We start from the raw sequence: 19,734 nt of genomic DNA, 5'->3' as shown, positions 1-19,734 counted from the left end.
GTAAGAAATATTGACAGAAATTTGAAAAAAAAGTACTGCGGTATGGCTTTGCCTAACTTTAGAATTTACTACCGGGCAATTAATATTAGATATTTAAATTTTTGGACACAAGACATAGATGTAATTCAATGTCCCCTGTGGGTGTATCTTAGGTATGAGTCTGTGCAAGGGTTTTCATTAGCTTCTATTTTAGGAGCCTCACTTCCTTTTGCACTTACTAACTTGAGTAAACAAATTATTAACCCAATAACTAAACATACAATACTTATATGGATTCAATTTCGTATTTTATTTGGATTGAATAAATTCATTTTATCAAGTCCTGTTCAATCCAACCTTTTTTCAACCATTCAGAATTGATTTAGATTTTTCTTTATGGAAAATGAAGGGAATAACATGCCTTCGTGATCTATTCATTGATAATTGTCATTTGTCTTTTGAACAGTTGTCTAATAGATGCAATTTGCCTAGATCACGTTTATTTCGATATTCGCAGATCAGACATGCTTAAAAGTTATTTTACCTACATTTCCGATACCACATAAAATTGAAATTACGGAAAAAGTAGGTTTGAATCCTTATCAGTAGGGCTTGACAGTAATAATTTATACGTCTAGACACAGTTGGTAAAATTAAGAATGAATGGGAAAGAGAACTCCGGATACTTTTACCTACAGAGGCGTGCAAGAAAATTCTCGAATTAGGTAATACATCTTTAATGTGTTCCAGGCACTCTTTGATACAGTCCAAGGTGGTACACAGGACTCATATGTCTAAGGATAAGTTAGCCCGTTTTTATCACCATATAAATCTTATATGTGACGGTTGTAATTTGGAGGTGGCTTCCCTGACACATATGTGTTGGTCCTACCTTATTTTGGAAAAACATTGGAAAGACATTTTTAATGTTATTTCAATTGTATTGAATATTGATTTACAACCTCATCCTCTTACTGCAATTTTTGGGTTACCAATGATGGATTCCGGCCATTTATCGGCTCCAGATTGTCGTATGTTTGCATTTGGTACATTAATGGCCAAGAGATCCATTCTATTTAACTGGAAGGATCCTGTACCTCCGACCACATTTCGATGGTTTCATCAAAGTATAACATGATTAAATTTAGAAAAATTAGGAGTGGTACTGTTGATACTTTGCTTAATTTTGAGGAAGTTTGGAGTCAATTTATTCAGTATTTCCATATGATATAAGCATAACTTCGTCGAATCCCTTTCAATAACCTCTTACTTGAACATAGAGGGCCGGAGACAACGGCATAATATTTTTTTTAACTGAAGAAATATCAGTCCAGCTTTTTTTTCCAGAGGTCTTTGTTTTGTTTTTGTTTGTTATTACTTGTTTTTAATTTTGGGTCTTATTCATATAATTATTTTTTCCCAATCCTTGTGTATCATGTTCACTTAGCAAGAGATTGAGAGGTTCAGTTTATATATGTTACTCCCTGTGAGTGAATATGTCAACTGTGAATATTGTAATCCCGATCTCTTCGTACTCTGTATATAAACACAATTGTTCTGTATATTAATCTGAAATTCAAATTGAAAGTTAATAAAAAGATTGAAAAAAGAAAGAAAACACCGACAGGCAGTGAAAAGGGGTAACGTACAACAATGAACGGCTTCCTTTGCAGTTTCAATTCAGCTGTGCTGTACCTCCATCCCGAAATGTAACTGGTTGAACATCCCGCTCTCCATGTCCGGAATACCGCAACCCACCAGGCTTGAAGAACATAGCCCCTGTCGTCACTGATTTTCATTTACTCTCAGTCCTTTTCCATCTATCATACAAACCGAGAAACACACACACGCACACACACACACACACACACACACACACACACACACACACACACACACACACACACACACACACACACACACACACACACACACACACACACCATGATACAAAATCAGGAGACATTTGTGAATTAATTGAAGCCAATAACTGCAAAAGGATAATTGAAAGATTCACTCAGTCTGTTAGCAAACAAAATAAAAATTAATTGGAATTAATCAATCGCCAGTGGCAGGAAGGGGATGGTTGAATTTTAGACAAAACGTAACTAATCAGTAAAGGAACAGACGTAAGACAGCTGGAAGTCAATGGGAAAAACATGCATAAAATACATGAGAGAGAGAGAGAGCAGACAGACAGACAGACAGACAGCAACAGATAGGAAAAGTCTCATTCTATACCTGTCAGTTTCTGGTGCAGTGTGAGAGTGTGGAGTTCATTTAGTACTTGTCATCCTGGGGCAGTGTAAGTCTGTGGAGTTTATTCTGTTTTCTTGTATGTTGTTTCACAAATCCGTTACTGACTAGCTTGATATAATTATCTCCGCTTATTGTTCAAACTCTTTTTAAAACAACTATATTTACTCACTTTTGTCTAACACTTAAACTACATTATGTTCAGTGCAAGTTTGAATGATGTTAGTTATAATGGAGTAGTCCTCCGAGATTCATAGATTCCGGCAGCTTAGAATCTGGTCATTCTGCCCATTCTGCCCATGCAGACCATCGATTATGCGCCTTCACTAATCCCAATTAATAAACTTGGTTTTTCTCCTTATATACCTTGGGCATTCCCCTTCTCTGTTGGATAATCGTCAAATGTTGTGTTGGCTTCAACCAGCTACTGGAGTGGTGCGTCCCAGATTACAACTGGGTGAAAGAAAATATCCCGCAGATCCTTTCTAATCCTGTTACGTATCCACTGGCTTTACTCCTGGTTATCTAATTTCCACACATCTGCAAAGAGAATGACTTGCCTGCTCGCTACCCTATCATTGCTGCAATGTAGATCAGAACATAACTCTTAGATTGAATCGTGCGCGAATGATATATAATGCAACACAGCCTGACACTGTATCCGAATGTTGGTCTGGCCTGCAACGTAAATGAGGCTGTATTATTATGGGTAGCACTGCACCTCTTTCTCATTGACCACCAATACAGACATACCTCAGGGCTCCTGTATAACCCCTGCTCTACTATCTATATACCTTCGAATGTGTGGCGAAACGCAGCTCCAACGCCATCTACAAAATGGCAAATAACATCACTGTTTTTTGCAGAATCACGGTGAGGGCCGCGGAGAAGTTCAGGAGTGAGACGGGTCAGCTGGTTGAGTAGCAACAACCTCATGCTCAACTTCAGCAAGACTAATGAACTGATTGTCGTCTTTAAGAATGGCAAATCAGGCGAACACACAGCAGTCTTCATTGAAGGATCTGGGAGGGAAAGGGTTAGAAGCCTCAAGTTGCTGAGTGTCAACATCTCCAACAATCTACCCTAGACCGAGCACATAGATGCAGCCATGAAGAAGCCACACCAGCGTCTCCACTTTCTTAAAAAAAATAAGATATTCGCCATGTCATCGAAGACTCTGGAAAACTTCCAGAGGTGGACAGTGAAAAACATACTGACAGGTTACATCGCAGCCGAATATGAGAACAGTAATGCACAGGAACTCAACGGGCTACAAGGACTGGTGACTCAGTGAGATTCATCACGGGTGAACGCTCCCCAGCATCAAGGACATCGACAAGAGGCGATGGCTCAGGAAGGTGATATCCATCATTAACGACACCCAACATCCGGACCATGCCCTCTTCTCGATGCTGCCATAAGGAAAGAGGTACGGGAGCCTGACGACTCGCACTTCCAGATTCAAAAATAGATTATTCCCCACTGACAGTGGATTCTGCAACCGACCTGTAATATCCTAATTCTTCGTTGGACTATATTTCCCTCAACTTGCACTGAGGTCGTTATGTTATTTCTGTTAATTGTGTTGTATAAGTTCTGTATAGTTTGTGTTAATTTAATTCCATGAAAATTATGTTTGTCATGTTTGTAATGCACTGTGCTTTTGCTGAAAAAAAGTTAATTTAAATGGCATTCATACCCTGGTTATATATGGCCATGACAATAAACTTAAATTAGTTGGGATATGAGGGCAGATCTGGGTTGAAAGGAACTGATCCTGGATCTCACATTGCAGAACGTGGGTGTTTTATGAACTGCTGGGAAATTAATACCTCGGGTGAATCCATCTTTAAATTCTGGCCACATACTCCCATCTGTCTGTGTGATCCGTTGATACCGACATATTCTCGCCATTTATTATTTGAATGATAAGAGACTGCAGAACTAGGAGATCAGAGGGACTGTCACGAACCAGCAACAAAAGAAACACACTGAGCATGATTTAGTGTTAAAAACTATTTTATTAATCACTACTTATGATAATACGTAAAATAAAAGTAAAAATGTTAGTATGTTAGAATTCAAGAATGTTAAACCTCGAACGTTAACCCCAAGACTAAACTCGTCGTGTGTGTGTGTGACAAAGTCCAAAACTCCCAGTTCCTGAATGGTTCTTAAAGTTCAGTTCCGCAAGCCATAAGGTGAAACATGAGCAAGGGCTTCTTCAACAACCACCGTTGTCTGAAGATAAGATGTAGATGTAGAAAAACATAGAGAGAGTACATACGAAATCCAAATGTTCCACGATGGAACCCAAACGACACTTCAGTGTTTACTCGGTAGTGACTTCCTCACCCCGAAAAGCATCCGAACCGTGGTCGTCCACACACAAATACCTGTTTCCTTCTACAGGTCAGCAACAAAGTGAACTCCACCGGATTACTTCCAACTTCCATACATGGATTTCTATGGCAAACAGTTATTGTTTCTCATCCATCGATGGAGAAAACAAGCAGGCTGGTGTCTCTCTCCCTTCTCTCTCTCTCTCTCTCCTTCTTCTTCTAACCTCTTCAACAACGTCATTACGTCCTTTATCTTCTATTGACGTAAGCACGCCCCACACACACATACACACACTCTCTATCTTAAAGGGACTTTCACTGAGTCCGTAACACCTCCCACCTAAAAAAAAAAATTCCCAAGAAAGTTTTAACCGCGCATACAGTTAGTAATGTTAATAATTATCATGCTACACAACTACAGACTATCAGATTAGTACAGATACATGTTTCCCATTTAACATCGAGAAAGACAATCAGCAATCACATTATCTTTGCCTTTAATGTGAGTTATCATGAGATCAAACTCTTGCAAAATTAAACTCCAGTTTAACAGCCTTCTGTTCTTGTTTTTGACTCGGCTCAGAAACACCAATGGGTTATGATCTGTATACACAGTCAATGGTTTCTGAGCGGTGCAAACATATACACTGAAATGTTGCAAGGCTAAAACAAGCGACAGTAATTCTTTCTCTATGTGGGAATAATTATTTTGATGCTCATTAAATTTCTTTGAAAAGTAAGCTACAGGATGGTCAATATCATCAAGGTCACCCTTCTGCAACGACACAGCTCCTGCAGCTTCATCACTGGCATCTACTGCTAATGAAAATGGCTTTTCAAAGTCAGGTGTTTTGAGCACAGGATGGTAGCATAAAATGGCTTTCAGTTTCTCAAATGCTTCTTGACAAGAATCTGTCCAAACAAACTTTACTCCCTTCTTCAGAAGATTAGTTAGGGGAAGAGCAATATCAGCAAAGTTTTTACAAAATTTTCGGTAATATCCAACCATTCCCAAAAATCTTCTAACAGTCCTCGTACCTGTGGGAATAGGGAACTCAGATATCGCTTGAACTTTTGCCTGAACAGGAGCTTGCTTGCCTTGACCTACAACATAACCAAGATACGTCACAGTGGCATGGCCAAATTCACTTTTAGCCAAGTTAACTGTAAGGTTAGCCTTGGAAAGTCTTTCAAAAAACCTTTCTAACGCAGAGATGTGATCCTCCCATGTATCATTCCCAGTCACTAAGTCGTCAATGTAGGCATCTGTATGTTTTAACCCATGAATCACTGAATTAATCATTCTTTGAAATGTTGCCGGAGCATTTTTCATTCCAAATGGCAAAACATTGTATTCATACAATCCAGAAGGGGTTACAAAGGCTGAAATCTCCCTTCCTCTATCTGTTAATGGAACACACCAGTACCCTTTTAATAGGTCAATCTTTGTAAGAAATTTTGCCTTTCCCACTCTGTCTATGCAATCATCCACCCTAGGAATAGGGTAAGCATCTGACTTTGTTACAGCATTCACTTTCCTGTAATCTGTGCAAAATCTAACAGTTCCATCAGGTTTAGGCACAATAACACAGGGCGAACTCCAATTTGAAGTAGAATGTCTAATAATATGATTTTCCAACATGTATTTTATATCCTGATCAACAAGTTTACTTTTTTCCACATTCATTCGATATGGGTGTTGTTTGATTGGTTTTGCATCCCCAACATCAACATCATGGGTAATTATCGATGTTCTGTTTGGAACATCTGGGAACAGATTTTTAAATTTTAAAATTAATTCTCTCATCTGTTGTTTTTGTGAAACTTGTAAATGGTCCAACTTCGTTTCAAGGTTCTCCAGGATATTTTGGTTTTTTAGTTTCGATGGAACAATATTTGGTCTAAATTGGCCTACCTCAACATCAACATCAGGCATTCTAGAAACAACCTTTACACCATCCACCAAGGCCACAACTGAATCCCTCTCATAATAAGGTTTTAGCATGTTTACATGACAGATTTGTGTTTTCTTGCGTCTATCTGGTGTTTTGATTATATATGTTAGATCAGTCACCCGAGATTCAATAACATAGGGTCCAGAAAAATGAGATTGCAATGGATTATTTTGGCTAGGGAAAAATACCAACACCTTTTGCCCCACTGCGAATGTCCTAGGCCGAGCACGTCTATCAAAATATGTCTTCATTCTTATCTGGCTTGTTTTCAAATTCTCTCTCGCTAGCTGGCAGACTCTCTCCAACCGAGTTTTAAATTTTTGGACATAGTCCAACAGACTCAAGTGAACTTCCTCATTAACCCACTGCTCTCTTAACAACTCCAAAGGTCCTCTCACCCTATGTCCAAACACAAGCTCAAACGGACTAAATCCTATTGACTCCTGGATCGATTCTCTAACCGCAAACAAAAGTAAATGAATACCTTCGTCCCAATCCTTGGTGTTTTCAAAGCAATAAGTCTTCAGCATATTTTTGAGAGTAGAATGAAATCTCTCCAGAGCTCCTTGAGATTCTGGGTGATATGCAGATGATACAATCTGCTTTGCTCCCAGCTCATAGACTATTTGTTGAAAAATTTTTGACAAAAATTACTACCTTGATCAGATTGGATTTCTTTTGGCAAACCAAACAAGGTAGAAAATTTTACAAGAGCCGTTGACACCATTTTGGCCTTAATATTTCTAAGGGGTATTGCCTCTGGAAATCTAGAAGTGGCACACATGATGGTTACCAAATACTGATTTCCAGTCTTAGACTTTGGTAAGGGGCCAACACAGTCCACAATCACCTTCGAAAAGGGTTCACCAAAAGAAGGAATTGGTTTCAAAGGAGCCACAGGGGGTTTTTGATTTGGTTTACCTACCATCTGACATGTGTGGCAGGTTCGACAAAACATCACCACATCTTTTCTCAAACCAGGCCAATAGAATTGTTTCAAGATCTTCCCTACAGTTTTATTCACACCAAAATGACTACCCAAAGGCATACTATGGGCCAGGTTTAAAATCTCATCCCTATAAACTTTTGGAACAACAACCTGATGAATAACTTCCCATTCCTCAGTAACAGGAACATGAGGAGGTCTCCATTTCCTCATTAACACTCCATTTTTGACATAGTATCCAGTTGGCACCTTTTCACTCTCCTCACATGAGAGTGCTTTTTCTTTCAATTCTGTCAACTCAGGGTCCTTTGTCTGTTCCACCATAAAATCCTTCCTTGACAAAGACAAATCTTTAAATTCAGGCTCACTATAAGGATGCTGATCCTCCAGTGAAGACAGAAAAGTCTCAGATAAGGCATCATAATTTTCTTCCTGTTTAGGACTGTCACAGGGAACCACATCAGACTGCACCGGACTGTCTGTCTTGGCTAATTCTCTAGCTCTAGCTCGAGTCACCGCACATGATGGGTAAACATCTTGATCATTCTCAGACTCATCAATCCTTGGTTTGGTCGTTAACCGTACCACAGGAACACTTTCTCCATCTGCATTTCCCAATAACAAAGAAACTCCTTCCACTGGCAAACTAGGTCTTATCCCTATCTCGACTGGTCCTTCTACGAACTTTGACTTTAAAATCACCCTGTGAAAAGGGACAGACATGGTCTCACCTGTAACACCTCGTACTAGATTTACTTCACCAGTGTCACTTTCTTCACCAAATTTTAAAACACTGTCCAGCAAGAGAGATTGACTAGCCCCAGTATCTCTAAGAATTTTCACTGGCACCTGGGGTGACTCATCATTCAGTGAAACAAAACCCTCTGATACATACGAACGGAATTCCTTTCTCACCTCCTCCAACTTTTCCGCTTTTCCCTCTTGCAAGGATTGGTCTTTAACAGAATCTCCTAAACCTTTTTGGTTTTTAATTGCCTGAAAGCAAGCATTGGGCCCAGCTTCCTTCTTTTTCTTCAAAAGGGCACAATTAGATATCACGTGGCCAGGTTTCCTACAGTAATAACAAGTACGCTCAACAGATTTCTCCAGCCCTGGCTTCTTTTCATCTTTTTCCTTTTTGATTACCTCCCAATTTAATCTCTGGTTTACCTGGATTGTCTTTGTAACTCTTTTGAAAGGTTTTAGTTTGTCCCCATTTGGATTTATGGGTTAAAGCATAATCATCTGCCAACCTAGCAGTTCCTTGTAAAGTTTCCACTGCCTTTTCATTTAAATATGTTGTTAATTCAGCTGGAACACATCTTTTAAAGTCTTCCACTAATATCAATTCTTTCAATTTATCAAAATCCCCATCTACATTTTTAGCCATGTACCATCGTTCAAAACATATTCTCTTTCCATTGTCAAATTCCATATAAGTCTGATCTGCAGATTTCCTCAAGTCTCTGAATTTTTGTCTATAAGCCTCAGGGACCAATTCATAGGCCTTACAAATAGCTTGTTTTACCTTGGTATAATCAGCTGCATCCTCAACAGACAAAGCAGAATAAGCTTTTTGAGCTTTACCTTTAATCACACTCTGTACCATAAGAGCCCATCCTTTCCTTGGCCAGTTTGAACTCACAGCAACCTTTTCAAAATGTTGGAAATACTGATCAACCTGATCTTCTTCAAACGGAGGGACTAATCGAACCTCCCTGCTGGCTGAAAAACCATCATCAGAATCAGATTCCGAACTCCTACGCTTCATTTGTAACTCATGCTGCCTCTGTTTCTCCTTTTCCTCACTATCCAGCTCCATCCTCTTCAATTCCATCTGCTTCATTGCTAGATCAGCCTCTATCTTCATCTGAGTTAGCTTTTGTTCAGTCTCTAATTTCTTTTGTTCGGCCTCTAATTTCTCTCGCTCGGCCTCTAATCTCTTTTGCTCTCGTTCAGCTTCTAATTTCTTTTGTTCTCGTTCAGCCTCTATCTTTAACTGGGTTTGCTCTCGTTCAGCTTCTATCTTTGCCAGCTGCACCTGTGCCTCAGAAATTGCTATTTCACTGCCAGGAAACTGTTTTAACACTTCCTTCTCAAACACCTTCTTTTCCACATAATGGCCAGCTATCAGTCTCTGAATATCTGCCTTTCTCATAGACTGCTTTACTTCTGTAAGGTTTAGCCTTGTAGCAATCTTTATCAGATCATCCTTTTTCGACACCTCCAATCCTTTTTGGGTTGGTGACTCCAAAAATGCCTTAATATCCATTGCTGCTGGTTTCCACACACACAAGCCAATTAAAAAGAATTTGGATTGAATCCCGAACAAATCTTGTCAATCTGGGGAACGATCCCAGACGACACTCGTTAACCTTGGGAACTATCCCGGACGAGCCCCCAATTTTGTCACGAACCAGCAACAAAAGAAACACACTGAGCATGATTTAGTGTTAAAAACTATTTTATTAATCACTACTTATGATAATACGTAAAATAAAAGTAAAAATGTTAGTATGTTAGAATTCAAGAATGTTAAACCTCGAACGTTAACCCCAAAACTAAACTCGTCGTGTGTGTGTGTGACAAAGTCCAAAACTCCCAGTTCCTGAATGGTTCTTAAAGTTCAGTTCCGCAAGCCATAAGGTGAAACATGAGCAAGGGCTTCTTCAACAACCACCGTTGTCTGAAGATAAGATGTAGATGTAGAAAAACATAGAGAGAGTACATACGAAATCCAAATGTTCCACGATGGAACCCAAACGACACTTCAGTGTTTACTCGGTAGTGACTTCCTCACCCCGAAAAGCATCCGAACCGTGGTCGTCCACACACAAATACCTGTTTCCTTCTACAGGTCAGCAACAAAGTGAACTCCACCGGATTACTTCCAACTTCCATACATGGATTTCTATGGCAAACACAGTTATTGTTTCTCATCCATCGATAGAGAAAACAAGCAGGCTGGTGTCTCTCTACCTTCTCTCTCTCTCTCTCCTTCTTCTTCTAACCTCTTCAACAACGTCATTACGTCCTTTATCTTCTATTGACGTAAGCACGCCCCACACACACATACACACACTCTCTATCTTAAAGGGACTTTCACTGAGTCCGTAACAGGACCCTGAGTGTTCTTGTTCATAATTCATAAAATGCCCGTGTGCAGACACAGCAAATACTGAGGGAAGTTACCAGAATGCATTGAATTTCGAAAGTAGAATTGAATCCATAAAAATGAGTTAATGCTTCAGTTCTGTCGAGGACTGTGGAGGCGATGTCGAGAACAAACGAAGCATTACATTATTTCAGGATATTTTCCTGTTTAAGTTAATTCAGGCAACAGTTGACTCGACTAATAACAGAAATACCAAGTTTATTTTATGGAATAGGGTTGGAGCGTTTGGATTTTTACTGCCAGTGTTCAGAGGACGAAGCGGTTATTTGTTGAAATGCATGGGATCAATAAGGGTGTGCATTGGAAGAATGTTTCCACTGGGGATAGAATCTGTAACTCGCGGCTCTTGTCGAAAATAAATGGTCATTTATTATTTAAGTGTGAAATATTTTCCCTCAGTCGTTCGTTATTCCACGGAACTCCCTTACGCTGATGGACATGCATTTTAACAGATTTTTAAAAAAACATATGGTGTGTAAATGGTTAATCTTGGTATATGCGAGTCTTACCAGCAGGAAGAAGTAAAAAAAATGTTAAAAGTGGAAACGGATATGACTACAATTTAGAAAAATTTGTTGTTTATCCCAGAAGAAAAAAAACTAAAAACAGCCCCACCCCCTCCCCCAGCAGTACGAAAACTGACCAATAGGCAGCCAGAAAGCTACCCTATAATTGAACTTACCCCAGTTCTATTGGGAGCAGTAGTCCAAATTGAAAAATATATAACCCACCCATGTTTTGTCTGAGGGTCAACACATTTAACCACACAACATTATACACTCAAAGTGGCGGCACAGGTTGACTCTGTGGTTAAGAAGGCATATGGTGTATTGTCCTTCATCAACCGTGGAATTGAATTTAGGAGCCTGGAGCTACTGTTGCAGCTATATAGGTCCCTGGTCAGACCTCACTTGGAACACTGTGCTCAGTTCTGGTCGCCTCAGTGCAGGAAATATGTTGAAGCCATAGAGAGGGTGCAGAGGAGATTTACAAGGATGCTGCCTGGAATGTGGAACATACCTTATGAAAGCAGGTTGAGGAAACTCGGCCTTTTCTCCTTGGAGAGACGGAGGGTGAGGGGGGACCTGACTGAGGTGTATAAGATGATGAGAGGTATTGATAGGGTAGATAGTCAAAGGCTTTTACCCAGGGCTGAACTGATTGCCACAAGAGGACATAGGTTTAACGTGCTGGGGAGTAGGTATAGAGGAGATGTCAGGGGTAAGTTTTTCACTCAGAGAGTGGTGAGTGCGTGGAATGGACTGCCGGAAACGCTGGTGGAGTCTCATACGATAGGGTCTTAGATCGGTATGTGTAACTGAGTAAAATAGAGGGCTATGGGTAAGATTAGTAATTTCTAGGGTAGGGACATGTTCGGCACAGCTTTGTGGGCCGAATGGGCTGAATTGTGCTGTAATTGTTCTATGTTCTAATATATTGAACAAACAACATCGTTGTGAGATTGAAACAGAGCCAAAGGGGGTTAACAGTGACATTTAAAAAATACAGTTTAATAATTATTTCAAAAAGAAAGCAAACGATCAGTCATTTTGTTAAATTCTTAATTACTATTAAAACAAAACATTAAAATAATTAAAAGAATGAAAAATAAAGGTTTAAATCTAAAAAATAATTGGATAATAAAGAAAGTAGATAGCAAATCCAAGGAAGAACACTGTGTATCTTCTGCATTTCTTAGCTTCTAAAATTAAAAGCTAGTTCAAAGGAAGTTCCTCGTCCTCTTGGCTGGATTTGCACTATTTGCGAGATTTATCAGGTGGTGTAATTCTCAACCTTGCTGGGAATAATAATGCAGGATGATAATTCCTTTGATAAATACGAGCCATAATTGGTTTGTAGGTCAGCCTTTCTTTCATAATTTCTGGGGTGTAATCTTCAACTACTCGAAACTTCCATTGTTTAAATTGAATCATTCCACGTTCCCGAGCGGTACGAATCAATAGTTTCTTGACGTTGACATAATGGAATCTCAGTATTACTGGCCGAGGCTTTTCATCCGGAGCAGTTTGGATCTTAATGTTCTGAGCTCTATCCAGCATAGGCTGAACAGGGAACGTTTCGGAACCAAACATATCGACCAGAAGTTTAGAAAAGTATTCCGTAGAACACCAGTCTCGGTGTTTTCTGGTAAATTGATGATTCTTAAATTTTTCCTCCTGCTGCGTCCTTCCAGGTCGATGATCCTCTGTTGCTGCTTTTCCAGGTTTTTCTTGGTTGTAATTAAGGCTTTTTCAGTGAATGGAGTTTGGCATCTCTCTCTTTACCAGCTTGGTCTATTTCAGCAATTAGTTGCATTTGTTTGGCATTCTCATGGATAAGAGTTATTTGTTTGTCTTAAACGTCCTTTAAAATGGACTTCAATTCGGCAAAGCTCCGGTCAAACTTTCTATCGAGATTAGAAATAGCTTCCATGGTAGGTTGGTCTCAATTACCTTTACCATTAGCTGACGCTTCAGATCTGGTGCTCATTTTAACAGTCAAAGATCAAGATTAAACTTGTGCCAGTATTGTAAAAGACTTATTAAGGAGTGGTAAATAGTAGATTGAAAAGTGACTGGACCAAAGCAAAGCTATGACTTAGTCCATCGAGCGCTACCAACAGATGCCGAGATTTGAATGTCTTTCAGGCTGCTGTCGACCGATACTTGATAATCAAGGGAGTGAAAGATAACCGCGGGCACATGGGAACATGGAGTGAGGGTTTAAATGAGATGATGGCTCATCTGACTTAATGGAGGAGTGTACTTGGGGGCTGAGTGGGGACTCCTGCTCCTAGTTCAGTTGTCGGTATGCCTGTCTGTTCCTCTGGTGTGGTGACCAGGACTGTACACAGCACTCCAGCTGTGGCGAAGTTGTGTTCCAGCAGAGCTCCCTGCTCTGGCATTCTGTGCCTTCAACCAACAAAGGGAAGTCTCCCTTTCGCCTCCTTAACTGATGACAGCCCGACCTGATCACTACCTTCAGGGATCTGTCCACATGTTCAACGAGGTCTATCGGCTCCTTTGTTCTTCATGCTTTCCCGTTGATTGTTTGTCCCTTGATCTCGTTTAGACTCTCCGCCAGCATCATCTCACTTCCGCGGATTGAACTTGTGCCCTCTCGCTTTATATTTATCGCTGTCTGTAAAAATGTCCCATTATCTACCTATGATCATCATAATTTGTGCACATCAAACCGGTCCCCCACCCCTCAGCCTTCTCCGCTCCAAGGAAATCAAGACAGCCGAACCAATCTCATCTTATAAAAGGAATTGCACATGGTCGGCGACATATCGGTGAATCTTCCCTACACAGATCCCGGTATAACCACGCCCTCCGCATAACGTGGGGACCACAACTTTTCTGTCGTTCAGTCGCTCCCACCTCCTGACTCTCCAGTAGGAAACACGCCTTCCTCGCCCGCTCTGGACTCCATGTGACTCCAGCCCACACCAATCTGGTCGCCTGGTGACTGCCGTCTGAAGCGGCGCAGCAAGCATGTCGGATGGATCAGAAAGGAGAAGGGAAGTGAAACCGGCCCGGCTGCCCAGCCCAGGCCACCCTGCAGAGACCCCATTGTTATCACTGCCTGGGCGCCGGGTCAGGACCCTGGAGCCCCGTCATTGATTGCCCAGCGGGAGCTCCCTTACCACACGGAGCGCAGCGGCGCAGGGAGGCGGCCCGGCCCCACCTTATCAAGGGCAGCTGGGGAACGGCAATAACTGCTGCCCCTGCTGCTGATGCCCACAGGCAGAGACTGAGAGCAAGATGGGAGGTCTTGTGGTGTGGTGGCGGGTGAGCAAATCCTGTCCCGCTCTGAGTGCGCCTCTCGCCGTCCAACTGCCCGCCGGAGTTCAGCGTGAAATGTCATAGACCTGAGACTTTAAACCTATTTATTCCCCCCACAGTCACTGCCTAACCTGTTGAGTATTTCCAAGCAGTTCTGTTTTTCGTTCAGGATCAGTCTTGTTTGCCAAATGCCGTGATCTGTGCTGTTCCCGTACGTCCCTGACCACACTGGACACATCCCATGGGAAAATTCCTTCTGCCTGCCCGCAGTAATGGCCAAGTGTTTAGCGCGTTGGACATCATATTCGTTCGGGATTTTTCAAGCAGGTTCGAATCCTGCCGACGGAAGCAGCAGGTCTGCCTGGAGTAACTAGTGTTTGTGGGATTTTTGGGGGGCTGTGGTTTGTCGGTAAAACGGTGTTTACTCCGGTTCAATTCTTCCGTTCTGAATTTTGGACTTTGGCTTGGAAATGTTGTCTGTCCTCGTTACTCCTGGAAGTCGACTGAGCATCTGCCGCTGACATGAACGCTCTGGACCGAGTAGGTTACTTACCGAGCTATAAATTGCCATAATTGGCTCTAGCCCCGAATTTCGCGGCCCAGGCTGACAGAGATCATCTGTCAGTCACTGAATTCCAGAGGGTTCGGCCGATACTGCTTAACCACTCCTCACAAGACAGAACCGGTGATCATTTGCCGTGGCAAAGGTATCTTTCGGTTGTGAACAGATAGGTTGTTGGTTCGAGCCCACCCAGGCACGCTGGCGATCCGCCAGCTTTTGATGTGCATGTTCTTGTCGACTCGAGACTCATTAGGCTGTCAGTGATGGGGTTCCAAGATTCTGACCCTGAAGGACGGCTTTGAATCAATTGGTGATGAGAAAGGAAGAGGTTAAAGATTGAGTGTTACATCCCCTGTGTCTGCATGGGACAAGTACCCTGGGAAGGACAGTAGTTGGCGGAGATGAAACAGCGGGCCAGGGAGTTGCAAAGGGAACGCTCCTTCGAATGCAGAACTGTGAGTGGTGGGGACGATGCTGGAACTTCGTTACGTGCAACAGACATTGTGAAGGATGAGCCGTTGAATGCGGAGGCTGGTAGAGTGAAATGGAAGGAGCATGGGAGTTCGATCCTTGCTTTAGTTAGATGGACAGATGATGGACGTAGAGGTGCAGGAAATACATGGAACGTGGTCGAGGACTGTGCTGAATCTGGTGGCAGAGGAGACAAGATTAAGAAGGAAGAAGACATTTTACAGTCACGTGTGGAAAGTCTCGTCATCGGGGCAAGAATGACAGACAGAAAGGGACGGGGAGAACACAATGAAGTTTTTACATGAGGCAGGATGTGGAGAAGTACTGTCGTCGGCGCAGTGGGAATATGTGGGCTTGTAATGTACATTTAAAGCTGACCTATTCCGTGAGATCGAGACAGCGAGATCCGGAGCATGAATGAAATACTCAGAGAGGGACCTCGGAGAATGTGAGCGCGATGGAATTGTCAGCGGGAGTGCAGGATTCAGCATCAATAACAATTAATGCCCCTGAAAATATAGTTCTGTGAGGTGCCGGATAGGGATGAAGGAAGGGCGAACTCGCGAGAAGACAGATATATCTTGGGCACACGGGAAATAATACCAAAGATATTTCTTTGATTGGAAGAAAGTAAGTGCAGTTGTTCAATGTGAGGCCGTGTTCAGCCAGGCAAATGTGTGTACTAGCAAAAGGAGACTAGTTGGGCCTCTGTTTGAAAATATCACACCATTCCAGTGTGCGATGGAGGTGCAGAGGAGTTTTATCTCCATGGTAAACAAGAGCTGGTGAGGAACGGGAATTGGAAACAGTGGAAGTGACAGAGAGCATTGGATGTGTCGGAGATATTGGGCACGGGAGAAGTGATGAAGTGAAGGCAGGAAGAAATAAAAATGGACAACACCAGGCTACTGGGATATTTCTGTTGTGAACATGGGAGAGGAAGAAGAAGCAGGTTGTGCGTGGGCTGGACACTGGACGGGTGGATGTTCTGGAAGGAAGATTTTCCCAGGGTATTAGGTCTGGGACTGCCAGGAGACAATGGTCGGTCGGGTCATGGACCCAGGGATGGATAAGGGTGTGCCTGAGAGTGAAGGTTGGTCTCTGTGTGAAAGGAGCCAGTTGGCCAAACCACAACAGCGCCGCCCATTGGTTTGATGACGAAATTGGCTTTGCTCCCCAGTGACCCGGGGTGCTGCACTTTTGGAAGGGCTTTGGTGAGAATGAACAACGGATCTGGTAAGGCAAGAATAGAAATGGGCCATATAAAGTTGAAAGTACGGTGGAAATTCATGGCATAGTTAAAGCCTAGATAGACTGACCGGGTTTAATGGGTGACAGGGTGACTTGCAAAATACTTGTAGGGGAATTCACACAGGGTCTGATGTCGTGGAATCTGGGTCAGGAAGGCAGATTGTCTCCCTGAAGAGCGGTGGTGAACCAGATACATTTTGACGACAATCCGGAGGTTATGAAGGTCCATGTGTTATCCCATCCACTGCTACAAATCCAGATTTTCCGCTGAATTTAAATTCCACAAGTGTGTTGTGGTGGCGACACACCGAAGCGCCTTCCAATACTCCCGGTTCAAAACTCATCTGCTCTGTTGTAAGGTGAACACATTCACCTTGCCCACTGGACCGATGCTCCGTTTGTCCCTCGTAACAGATGAAGGAACATCGATCTCTAACGTTGATCCTGTTTCTCTCCCCACAGATGCTGCCTGATCTGCTGAGAATCTCAGGCATTTTCAGTTTTCCAACTTCTGCAATATTTTGTTACAGAATCCCACATTCTATTAGCCCTGATGCTGTGTAACAACCTTTTAGTAAGTTAAGATAATTAAAAAAAGGGAAATCTGGAGGCACTGATCCCAACCCTCATGTGACTGGGCTTCACCCGTCAGACGAGCTCCATTGTGCATCATTCAGACAAACCCGGGGAAGGCAGACTCTGCAGAAGGGTCATGACCTTATGTTTATACAGAACGGGACAGAACATTTGGGACATATCCTGGGAGGGACATAAGATTAAAACCGTGAGAGCTTCCCCCTTTAATATGCCTGATGAGTTATTGCTGAATTTATAGATTTTAATGGATGTCACAAGGTGGAACAAATGGCACCGAGTCGGGAATGTTTGGGGTGTTGGGGATGGTGATGAGCTCGGCCTTGTTTCCTCACGGTATGGTCGGCTGTCTCGGCGTGATTTGCTGCGCCAGTGGTAAAGGGGGCAGAACTGTGGAAACGCTCTTTACACCAGAGTTTCACCGCAAAGGTCAGCCTCCTGCCCTTATAAACGTTACACCATGAGAAATCGTTCATGCCCACATCTCAGGAAGGAGTTGACCGCCAATGCCAAACACTCTTCTCCACAACACACACGCACTGAATGTGAATTCAGCGCTGATGATTAGTCCTGAGGTGAGTCTGTCATTGTTATCATTCAGGAATAAGCTCCAGAGGCCAGGACATTGTCTGATCCTGTCACCACCCATCCCATTCCCCACCGTCAGCCCACCCACGTTGCACTGAGCGACAAGGAAACAGACACAGGGCGGAAGAGATTTTATTCATTTATTTCCAGTCTCTGTGAACAACATGCTTGATATTTGGTTCACATATGGGATGATGTCACAGCGCGCTGTTCTCGGATAAACTCCATGTCCAGGATGGCTACAGTTTACAAAATCATGGTGATGTCGTTTAGAGTGTATTCATGTGAAGAGTTGGTAACATTTGGCGGGGGCAGGGATGTATAACTGGCAAACGTGGATAACCTGCCGCAAACGCAGCTGTAACCCGTGAACATCTGCTCATGGATCAGATATATTGATGATCATACGTTGTCTGGAACTGTCTCTATGATTTGATTGAAGTCACACTGAGATTCACTGGGTATTTCACCGCGTTCTTCAGCTGCTCACGGAACTTGCTCTGTGTCAGGACATAAATCCCCGTGTTGGTGCAGGTGCTGAGAAGTTGCAGCATGAATGCGACTGAAAGGACATCACTGTCCGCGCTTTACTGAGCCCCCAGAACCCACTCATATACAACATACATAACTACTGTACTCCACAACAGTATAAAACTGCCCGATATGCTGAAGAGTAACACGATGGATTTCCTTCGGTTCTCCATCTCCGGGTCCTTGTCCTTCTCTCCATTGCTGCGTCTCACGAGCCCTCTGCGGATTCTACAAGAGACTAAAATGTACCTGGCGGTCTGTGAATTCACCAGCAATAATAAAAAGAACGTGAGACAAGAGGATAAAGCAAACATCAACAACTCAAATGACTTCAATGAGGTTAAATTTAAGAACGTCCATTTCAGGACACACCCATTGGGTACTTTGCCGATGATAAGTGCTGGGTCAAAGGTAAAATATCACGTAACTCTGAGTGAACAACTCAGCACAGTCATCGTCCTGGTAACAACTGTCGCCGTTCTCTCAGTACAATATTTTGTTTTCAGTGTCTGGAAACAAATGGCCACAAAACGATCAAATGTGAAACCCACGGTGAACCAGACAGAGCTCACAGAGGCTGCAGACGCCAGGACAATCTTAAGGGAGCAGACGGGGGTAATGGTCAGGAATGAAAGTGGGAGATACATTCCAGCGATGGATTTTGCTATGACGTCAGTGATGACGACCAGGAGATCGGCCGCTGCCATTCCCACCAGGTAGCGAGTGATATACTTGGAGAAACCGCACTTCCCTCGGGACAGGATCACAATAGCCACCAAGTTCACTGGAAGAGAGAGAAAATAAGAACTAACATTATCCTGAGATCATCAATAGCAACTGCTGAAATAATCCCCAACTGACATGAAGAATGGAGTTTTCATAACAAAAGCGGGAAATTAACAATTCATCCTGGGAAGGTGAGGAAAAACAAACTGTCGTTCCGCACAACACCAGGAACTCGGGTTCGATACCGTCCACGGATGCTGACTGGGTGGAGTTCCCACCTTTCCGCATGACCGATTCGCTTTCTCGCAGGGCTCCTGTTTTCTTCTGCATCCGAAAGACTTCTCAGTGTGTGTTCGGGTTGCTGTAAATTCCCCCATCGTGCAGGGTGATGGCGAGAGGACCACCACGGAGGGGTAGGTACGTGAGGGGGTATAAGCTGCAGAACTGAGTTAAATGAGAAGGGTAAGTGGTTTACAAGATTCTGCTTTGGGGAGAACGGGGAGTCAATTGTTTGAATGGCCGTCTTCTATGCCCTAATAACTGCCAAATATAGAATATCGTAATTGGAGA

The sequence above is a fragment of the Pristis pectinata genome, chromosome 29, assembly GCF_009764475.1.
Source record: "Pristis pectinata isolate sPriPec2 chromosome 29, sPriPec2.1.pri, whole genome shotgun sequence".
Taxonomy (NCBI): domain Eukaryota; kingdom Metazoa; phylum Chordata; class Chondrichthyes; order Rhinopristiformes; family Pristidae; genus Pristis; species Pristis pectinata.
Note: the sequence above shows the minus strand (reverse complement) of the source record.